Below are 11434 nucleotides of genomic sequence, written 5' to 3'. Positions count from 1 at the left end.
GAACTCCAGCAATCGGGCTAGTGAGGAGTTATCAATTCCTAATAGCGCCATCCACAATGACCATTGGCTCAAAGAGTTAATGGTTAGAGAAAAGTGTAATGGAATGGCCTTAAGACGATAAGTTCTCATGTTCTGTGTTGCATAGACATACATAGAGAGATATAGCAATAAAATAGCAATCATGTTTGATACAAATCAATTTAAATACAACGAACAAATAATAGTTTTCGGAACATGCTTTTCCACCCCAAAACATAAAAACTGAAAATAAGGGAGTGCGTGAATACTCACGATATGCAAACTATAGTAATGAAGTTTCTACGAGTCAATGAAATATAACGAACATAAGTAGTTTAGGACATGTTTTTCCACCCCAAAACATAAAAACCGAAAATAGGGGAGTATGTGAATACTCACGATATGCAAAATATAGTAATCAAGTTTATACGAGTCAATTAAATCTAACGAACATAAATAGTTTAGGACATGCTTTTCCACCCCAAAACATAAAAACCGAAAATAGGGGAGTATGTGAATACTCACAATATGCATTGAAATGATGCAAATGGTGCCTTGACTACACTCCACTCGTACCACTATCGATTCCTACAATAATGGTATTCGCTAGTGAGTCTCTAATCGAAATCTAACACTAGTATACTTACTACTAAATTAGAATTATGCCAATAATGTGTCAAAATTTAATATTGATAAGTTACAAACATTTTACTATGACAATTAAATTTCAGTGAATCAATTGTTAAATAACAATTTAAGTGAAAATTTCTCATTATTGAAATGCTAATATTTAACATTTTAAGTGGTGTTCTAATGATTAAATATTCAAAAACTAAATCAATTTAGTTCTAAAATTTTCCAAAGTTTGCATTTCAGTTTTAATTGAAGTCAAGGACCTCAAGATAAATTTTCTTGAATTTTTTATTTGTCGGACTATTTTTCACGATTTTAGTTTCTTGAATAACCATAAAATCATAACAAAATACTAAACACTTAATAAAAATTACCAAAATTCAGATTCCGGTTCTAGATGCATTAGAAGACTTCTAGATATATTTTCATGGATTATGGATATGTATAACCATTTTTATATATTTAATTCTCTAAATAGATACAAATTCATGAAAAATAGAAATTAGTTAAGAAAATACCCCAAACTTTATATAATAATGTCATTACACATACTTATGCTGAGAAAAATATACAATGGGTCCAACCTTTTTATAATAATGTCATTACATATACTTAAGCTCGGAAAAATATATAAATGGGTTTCTAAAATGTTTAACCCAATTTTATGATTTTTATGCTTTTATTCAAATAAAAATGGGGATAAATAGAAAACAGTTTCCAAAATTACCCATGCTCTTTATAATGATGTTGTTAGACATTCTTAGCATGGGAAAATATAAAAATGGATTTCTAAACTGTTTAACCGAATTTTATGATTTTTGTGGATTTATTCCAATAAAAATTAAAATAAATAGAAAACAATTTCCAAAACTGCCCAAACTTTTTCTATTACTATTTATAGACAGTATTAAGCTGGGAAGAATATAAACATGGATTTCTAAACTGTTTAAACCAATATTTTGATTTTTGTGCATTTATGATAATAAAAAAAGGAAATAAATAGCAAACAGTATCCAAAATTATCCAAACTTTTCATATTACTGTTATTTAACATTATTAAGCTGGGAAAAACATAAAAATGGATTATAAACTGCTTAGCCCGATTTTATGATTTTTGTGCATTTATTATAATAAAAAATGAAATAAACAGCAAACAGTTTCCAAAATTACCCAAACATTATATAATACTGTTATTAAACATTATTTAGCTTGGAAAAATATTAAAATGGATTTATAAACTGTTTAACCCGATGTTATGATTTTTGTGCATTTATTATAATAAGAAATGGGTTTAAGTGTATTTAATCATGGAAAAATAGGAAAAAAATAGCGTACAGTATCGAAAAATCATAAAACGTTTTATGTCGTATCCTAATGTATTATAAGGTGTTCTGGTAAATTTTCGTGAATTTTGGATGAGCAGAACTATTTTATTTTTTCTTGGTTCATTATAAATACAAAAATCGGGGAAAATAGGAATACTTTATGGAAAATTCTCAAACTACTTTTCTAGGTGTTTTACCTCTCATAGGAGTTGAGAAAGCTTTTATATATCATTTTCAAATTTTCTAAAGTGGTTTTATGATTTATTGGTGCTATATAATAAGAAAATCAAAAGTCATACTAAACAACAACAAAAATCGATGAAAGTTAATGAGGTGCCATCATTTATTTTAGGGGTAATCCACAAATTTATCTAGAATTTATAGACCTAAGAAATTATTTAATATGATTTAAGGCCTTGTTTTCTTGTAACAATTTTAATAAATCAAGGAAATGATAACAACTCTTGGGATTTTCCAAATATTCATATCATCTTACTGGGAATCTGGAGAAATGTTATTTCGAACTGAAAAGGATTTTTAGATTTTTATATAAACAGAATCATTTACATGCACCATTAACATTGTACTTTGATCATCAAGCGCTTTAGCTTGGTGTTCATCACATGCATCATGGTTTGAAGACTGTGCATGGACATATGTTGGTCATAGTGATGTTTTCAAGTGAAATACTTGAATGCATAAGGTATATGAACCTTTAAAACTTGTAAAAATCAGTATTTTAGGGTTTGACATAGGTTTTGGTCCTTGGATTTAACCATTAATGAACATGCATGTTGTTCTAGGTTGAAACCCTACCACCATCTCATCATACTCGATGTTCATGGATATGTTCATGAATGTTCATAAGGAATGGTGTAGAAGAATGAGAATTACAAGAAAAACCTTTAAAAACAAGAAAGAAAATTGAAGGAGATTGAAGGATTTTCAGGTTTACCTTTAAGAAAACTCCTAGATGATGAACATTTCAAATTTAAGCGGTGTTTTTGGGTCCTATTCTCTGGAAATTTCGTAGTTGATGGAGAGAGGAAAAGAAAATAGAGAGAAATGAAGTGAGGGAGTGTGAGAGAGAAAGTGTAATATAGAGAAATGGAGAGGAATTGATTGTGTGTGTTGGGAAGAGGAGAGAGAGGAGAGAGAGGGAGAGATCCAACTTTTTGAGGTATAATACCATCTATTACTCTTTTCTCTTTATAATAATTAAATCATTTATAAAAAAAATATCAAAGTTTTATAAAATATACAACTTAACCTAGCATTCATCCACAAAACCTTGGTTTTTGGCTTATAAATTAAGGGTAAATGTTAATGATTTGATTTATATTATCCTTGATGATATTTTCATGAATTTAATTATTCTGAAGTGATATTATAAGGCTCATAGCAAACTTTATGGAGTTTTAGGTGTGAAAGTTTATAAATTTGAGTTTACGGCTTTTAGGTTTTATTTTTTTTTATTTTTTGGATTTTACTAAACTTTGAATTTCAAAATAAATTGAATCTTTAAGTCTTGAAATTAAATTTGTGTTTCCTAAATCTTATTCAAGTTAGAAATAATGTTTGTAATTTATTTTTATCGGTTTATTGGCATTCAATGTGGTGATTCCGAGATCCAACGAAATTGAGGAATCAAGTATACTAGCCCTAGTCTTCAACTTTGACTTAAGTTTCTATGAGACTTTGACCTAATTTCTACTACTAGGTCAAGTGCAAGATGGGTGTATATGATTCATGAAAAGTGTTCGAGTCAAAGAGTGACCCAAATATGGATAGTCACTGCAGTTAAGTAGTAGTAGAATTCACATATCAATGTGAAATCTAAGTACACTATCCTTCAATTCTACTTGTTTCCGAGTTTCTAGTAGGTTATAACTTAGCTTCTAGTTACAACGACTAGTATGTGTCATGCCTATACGTGCAACTAGGTTTATTCAAATCTAGAACCGACTCGAATTTTGACGGTTGTCACATTCTCCCCTGGTTGAAAGAATTTCGCCCTGAAATTCAATTTGTGACGTATTCTATTAAAACTCAGTCGAATACAATTGTATAATTGGAGAGATGGTAACTTGAAGAGCTCTTTGATTGTTTTGGGTGAACTCCTCAAGGGAAGGGCCCAACTCTTTAGTTATAATCAAGTTAGTGTTTCTCTAAATCAAGTTCTATCGTCTAGATTATGGAAAATTTGGTTCATGGATTCATGATCCAACCATGTCGACCTAGTCGAAAAAGATCATCTAGTTAGATATTATCCGAATTAAGAGAGCGGTATGAGTTTTGATGATGCACCAACCACACTGGGCATTAAATCCACATTGATCCATAAGTTCCATTCTAAATTAGCACTAAGTGTAAATTCACAGCTTAATAAAGAAGAGATTAGGAACACTTTGTTCACTTCCGGATTGGCTATTACATCTGCAAAATATATATTCCGAAATAAGATGGGGTAGCACGAATGAAATGGAAACGATCGAGGGTAAGTTCCTAAAAATACGTACTAAGGGTAAGCAACGAAGTTTTGGTACATCTCAAATGTAAAGGCTATTTAAGTGTAGTCGACAAAATAAATTACGAAATGATTGAGGATCTCCGAGGCTATAATTACTACTACAATTACACTTACAAGAATAAAACCTTATTCGTAGAATGAATATATTTAGAGAGTCATTGTTGCAAATGGAGGCGATGAAAGTTTATGATAAATTAAATCACCTTGTATAGATAACATTTTAAGTGTTTAGAAGTGATAAAAATCTCACTGTTTAAAAAATGTGTGTTTAGAAATGATAATGAATCTCAATATTATCAAAATGTGTAATAATTCCAAGATAATGAAGATACATGTGTGACGATCCAACGAAGTAGTAAAATAATATAAAGATTAATTAAGGTTCTAGGTTTTAGTCGCCATTAAAGGAATTTTTGTAAAAATATTTGTATTAATTTTTTTTGAGAAATTGTCTAATTGTCTAAGTCAAAAGAAATTCAAGTTTACAAGGAGTCGGAATACATATGAAAAAAAGTTTGAGAGTTTAGGAACTCACTGAAAATTACAAAGTAAAATACTAACAATGTCAATCTTTCAAAATAGTGCATTCATAGTTTAGTGTTTCTACAAAAATAATCATTTAGAGAATAGATAATTGTAAAATTCAAAACTTTTGATGTATTTAAAGAAAAGAAGAAACATAAGGAAACATATCCTTCGCATATATTTTTTTGGATATAGAATAATTATAAGAATAAGGCTATTCACCTTGTGTATTAATTGTAAGGTAAATACAATGAAAATTGCACTTTAAGTCAAGTTTCCGAATTTAAAACGAAAGAGCAAATGTAAATAAGAATTATTTGTTTACAGTAGCTTTCATAATAAAAATAAAATGTATAAGATAAAAGGCGTAATTGAATATATCATAGTTGAGTAAATCAAAAGTATGCCTCACGACTATACACATGTTAATAGCTCAAAACAGAAGGGTAGACTTCTAGTCTTTATGTGTACGAACATCATACCAGGAGAAGCAAAAGAGACAAGAATAAAGTTAGACAATGTATTATGTTAATATTATGGCGTGCGAAATCTAAAATCAGAAGGGGAGCGAGAAATAAAGTTTGGGTGAAAGAAAAAGGAAGGTAGCGGCGGCAATGATTGCTATTGTTAAAATTCTAAGAACAATACATATAGGTAGATTTAAAACTAGGTTGAAATATATTTCAAACTTTAATACTTGATGTATATTGATGATTAAATAAACATGTGGGAGTTCTAAAGTGTTTGCTAAGGATTGCTAAAAATTCATAAGTTTTCTATTAAGTTAAACTCCATTTGTGAAAAAGGAGAAGCCCTACAAATGGCGATTGAAAATCTGACAATTTTGACTTTCTAACAGGAAGTCCAACAATGATTAAAATGGATAAGGTAATAACTCAATATATTTAGAAGAATAATTATTCATTCTTGAGAGTGTATCCCTATAAAATTTAAAAGTGAACGCTAAGTTTTCAAATGCTATATATTTTAAAAAAACTTTACAAATTATAAAACTATATTGAAGCAAAGTACGCAAATAAGGTATGTTTTGGAATACAAGCATTAGAGATGTCTTATAAACATGTTTGAAGTAGAAATTTGCATAAATATGATGTTGAGTTTCGAGAAAACACATTAATGTAAATTACATTGTCTAAATGAGAAAGCTATAAAAAGTGTCAAAAGAAAAGTGTTTTCAAGATTCGATGAAAATTTTTCACACAATATGAACTTCAATGTCATATGTTTAAGTATTAAGCATAGAGTTTAAATATTTTTATAAAAGAAAATATTTCTAAGTTTTTCGAAAACGTGTAAAAATTGTAAGCCAGGTTTAATATGGTTTATATGCCCTTAAAAGCACATATATCCATTGACATGGATTTGAAATGAAATTGAAATACCATGGTTAAAACCAATATTGGTTAAATTGAGTTTTGATGAAAAGTGTAAAGTTAAAGCAAGTTGTCAAAAGATTTTTAGCAAGAATATGGCACAAATTGTTAGGAAAGGACTAATAAGTTGTATGAGATAGTTATAAAATATTTTATCGATGATAAGTAAAACCGATGAAGCCAAATAACTTTTCTATGGAAGATTAAGAAGTTAGGAAAAAGTATGTTAGTGTAGTTGATCGTACCTAAATACTAAGGCGAGTAAAAGTATAAGGCAAATGTCGATGTCTTTTTCCTGAAAGTAAAGGAAAAGAAATTTTGTTTGAAAGATGTTTTAAGGTGTCAATGCAATTTTCGACCTTTTCTAGAGGTCAAAGGGATATCCTATGTTAAGTTTTAAGCTCAAGGTGGAAACAACGTAGAGCTAAATCGTAGCACAGTAATAAGGTCTCACGTATAGGTTAAACCTTCGTGTCTCCTCGTGGGTCGAATCTGGAATGTCTGCTAATGGTATCCAAGTGATTACTTAGTGGCAACTCATCTACCTCCTTACGCGATGCTCCAATTTTCATTTGTGTTAGTATCGGAACGCTTTTCCTATTTGTAACTCTAGTACGAAGACGCTGAAGAGGTATTGAGGAATAATTGGTATAGGTTTCGACTTAAGATTATTACTAGTGTATATCTAGCTACTAACCTTACATCTAAAGTCAATAGCTACTGAGGAGTACCCATTCTCAGTATTAAGTGCATTGCTCGTAGAGTGGCTAGTGATATAACCTCAGTGGTTAACCTAGCACTTGATAAGGGACAAGAATATTTCTAAATAAAGGCATTGTTATAACAGTGAACTTAGTTTCTAAGTGTATCTAGATGAATGCCTATAATATGTGTGACAACCCGAAATTTCTAACTTGCACATTCTTCATTTTTATCAAATTTAGCCTCGTTTTGCTGATTTATAATGAAGTTTTTGGTCTATAGGAGTGCTTAGGACATAGTATATTCAAGATATGAGTCCTAGAATGGGTTAGTATGTGTGTAGCATCACAAAATCGGGCCAAACACCCATCCCCAGCTGCACACTCTCCCATGTATATTCTACATATATGTTGTGTGCGATATAATACCGAAGTAATATTCGAAAGTTCTAAATGTTAAGTTATATAGTATGTTGCTATTAATAGTTTTATGTCAAGATAAAACTGGATGTGTTATATGTTGTTCTTGTTAGTTTTATGTCAAGATAAAACTGGATATGTTATATGTCGTTATTGTTAGTTATATGTCAACATAAAACTTGGTATTGTTATTAATAGTTTTATGTCAAGATAAAACTAGAAGTGTTATATGTTGTTATTATTGGTTTTAGGTCAAGATAAAACCTGGTTTTTACTTCAAGATATAGCTATTATACTGCCTAAATATTATGAAGTTAGAAGTAATGTTTAAAAGCAAAGTCTAGTAACTTAAGGTTTTGGACATGAAGATGCTTTTGTTGTTAGATCTATGGGAAGCTGTCAAAGTTTACATGAGTAATTGTATTCATCAACTAAGATTGGGGATCTTAGAGGAAATCCTCTGAACTATAACCGTTAATCTCGTGTGAGCGAGGAAGTCGTGTATAATTAGTATACTGGCTGACCACCCCACTTGTGACTGTTAGCTACAGTCAACCAAAAACAAGTGATGAACCTGATGGGTTTGAGACATAAGAACTTTCCTATGTGCACATACAAACCCTAATTGCTTGGATCTAGGTTTCTCTAATTGAACATGCATGTATCCAAGACTTTCATTCATATATCTAGTGTAAACAAACAATTCATAACATATGAAAAACAGATCTAGAAGAATACCTTGAGTTGCTTGTTTGATACTTCTTCTTCTTGGAGCTTAGACTCACAATTGTCACTCCTCTAATTGCTTACAAACACCTACTAGCAAGAAGATGATTTGAAAGAGAGAGAGGAGGGTGAGAAATCGGCCCTAGGGTTCCTTGCCTTGCATGAGTGCCGATTTCCCTCACCCTATGGATCTATTTATACTATAAACTCCTAGGGTTTCACCCTAAACCCTAATTGGATAACCTAGCCTCAAAGCAATTCAAAGATCCTTCTAGATAAGGCCTTGGACGATTTCTAGGATATCCATATCCTTAAAATCGTCCCTTCCCATATCCATAAGGATTCATAGCCTAAAACACAACTATCACACATTTGACAGTTGATGCCCCTTTATTCAATTAATCTCTTTAAGTCACCAAATTAATTCCTAACTAATTTATGACTTATATCAATCAAATAATATTATTATTCCTTTGACATATTATTCTTATAATACATTAATAATAATATCTCTTCTCTCTATATAAATCACCTTGTCAAGTTGCTATGGTGAAGGCAACCCAAAAGGACCATGCACAGCCGGGTCAAGTACTTACCAAATATAGTTACAGCCTTAGACACTAATCCAACAGTCTCCCACATGGATAAGTCTACTAACTATAAATGCGAACACAATCCGATTAGCAATCGTAGCTCTCAAAGACGCTCTCAACTCTGATCTTATCAATATCTTGTCCTTTAGATAAGGGATCGTACAGTCCTCTGTTTAGATATTATGCGGACAATCTTATCAAATTTATTATCCAGCATTTGGTTTCTCGATCTCAGATTCATTTGACATAGAACTTAATTGAACACATCAATTCAGTCCTGACCGGGCCCGACATATAAGTCAAATCAAATCATCGAGCGGCCCTGATATCGCTTTTGCCCTCTTCGGATAAAGGTAACAGATAAACTTCGACTTATATGCATTTATTATTTACTAATCAATCATACACAATAATGCGTTTTATGACATCAATTTACTGATGCAGTTTCGCATTATCAATGCACAACCAATTAATAAACAATAAACCATATATCTTGGTTTTAAGACCATATGATATTATCGTCTTGCGATCACTTGTGTCTCATTCCATAAAGTAATTCCAGTAAGCGCGGGTTTATTCCAATGCTCAAAACTTATTCATAAGCACTCATGAACGTTGCAACAAACCTTTGTTATGTCTAATACTTTTTAGACAATCTAGACACCAATTCATGACAATCTTCATTCATACCTACTTCCAACATATGAACGATTGTGGACCATTCGAATAATTCGATTATTCTTAATAATTCAATTATTCAGGAAGTCAAAACATGCAAAGAGAAACAAGAGTTAAAGAATTAACATAAGACAGTAGCTTTACTTATAAATAATACTCATTTATTTAATCATCAAATGTCAATCACATTTATCTATTATATGTTTCTAAAACTAGCTAATCTAAACTAATATCGTCTTTCAGCCCAATGCTCCTAGCGTGCTGTAAATGCTTAACCCTGCTTAGTCCCTTCGTAAGCGGATTTGTTGGGTTATCCTCTGATGATACCCTCTTTACCATGAGTTGTTCTTCTTCTACTCGATGTCTAATAAAGTGATATTTTCTATCGATATGCCAAGATCTACCATGATTCCTCGATTCCTTGGTCAAGGCAACTGCTCCTTCATTATCACAAAAAATTTCCATAGGCTCCTTTATGGTAGGCATGAATCCAAGATCACCAATGAAGTTCTTCAACCACATCGCCTCCTTTGATGCTTCGCTCGCCGCAATGTACTCTGATTCGCACGTTGAATCAGCTACAGTTTCCTGTTTGGAACTTTTCCAAGTTACTGCTCCTCCATTAAGGGTAAAGACCTAGCCCGACTGCGAACGATAGTTATCCCTGTCGGTCTGGAAGCGTGCGTCACTATACCCTCGCACCTTTAAGTCATCACTCCCTCCGAGGACTAAGAACCATTCCTTGGTCCTCCGATGGTACTTAAGTATATTCTTGACCGCAATCCAATGAGCTCTACCAGGGTTCCTTTGATATCTACTGACCATGCTCAAAGCAAAGGCCACATCAGGGCGAGTACAAGTCATAGCGTACATGATTGAGCCAACTACGGAAGTGTAGGGTACTTGGCTCATCTCAGCTATCTCGGCTTCGGTACTCGGACTTTGAGTCTTACTCAACTTGACATTACATTGTATCGGTAGTTCTCCCTTCTTCGAGTTTTCCATACTAAAACATTTTAGTAATTTATCTAAGTAAGTATTTTGACTACGTCCTATTAGTCTCTTACTTCATTCTCTCACTATCCTTATTCCCAAAATATAAGAAGCCTCTCCGAGGTCCTTCATAGCGAAGCACTTCCCTAGCCAGGATTTAACCTCCTGGAAAATCGGGACGTCGTTTCCTATGAGCAGTATGTCATCGTCATACAAAACGAGGAAGCTAACTATACCCCCACTGGCCTTGACATATACACATGATTCATCTTCACTTCGTACAAATCCAAACTCTTTGACTCTCTCATCGAAGCAAAGATTCCATCAGCGAGATGCTTGCTTAACTCCATAAATGGACTTCTCAAGCTTGCACACTCTATTGGGATGCTTTGGATTGAGAAAACCCTCTGGCTGAGCCATGTAAACATCCTCAGCTAAATTCCCATTCAGGAAGGCAGTCTTGACATCCATCTTCCATATCTCATAATCATGATATGTAGCAATAGCTAGCATCACCCTAATAGATTTTATTTTAGCAACTAGTGAGAAGGTCTCATCATAGTCAACTCCGGGAGTTTGAGTAAAGCCCTACGCCACGAATTGTGCCTTATACGTGTGCACATTCACATCCATTGTCAACCAAATTCCAAACTTGGTTGTCATACATGGACTGAATCTTGCTGTCCATTGCCTCTTTCCATTTAGCAGACTCCGGGCCAGCCATGGCTTCCTTATAGTTGTTAGGTTCATCTAGATTTACTAGTGTACTGTCACTAATATACGTGTCCCCTTCGGTAGTAATATGAAAACCATACAATTGGGGTTGAACTCTAACTCTTTCAGAACGTCTAAGAGGTAAGAATTGGTCAATCGGTTCAACCGGAGTTTCCTCCTCGGG

The sequence above is a fragment of the Lactuca serriola genome, chromosome 1 (genome assembly GCF_051521515.1).
Source record: "Lactuca serriola cultivar US96UC23 chromosome 1, Lser_US96UC23_V15, whole genome shotgun sequence".
Lineage (NCBI taxonomy): Eukaryota > Viridiplantae > Streptophyta > Magnoliopsida > Asterales > Asteraceae > Lactuca > Lactuca serriola.
The sequence above is the reverse complement of the archived record's forward strand: the minus strand, read 5'-3'. Positions refer to the sequence as shown.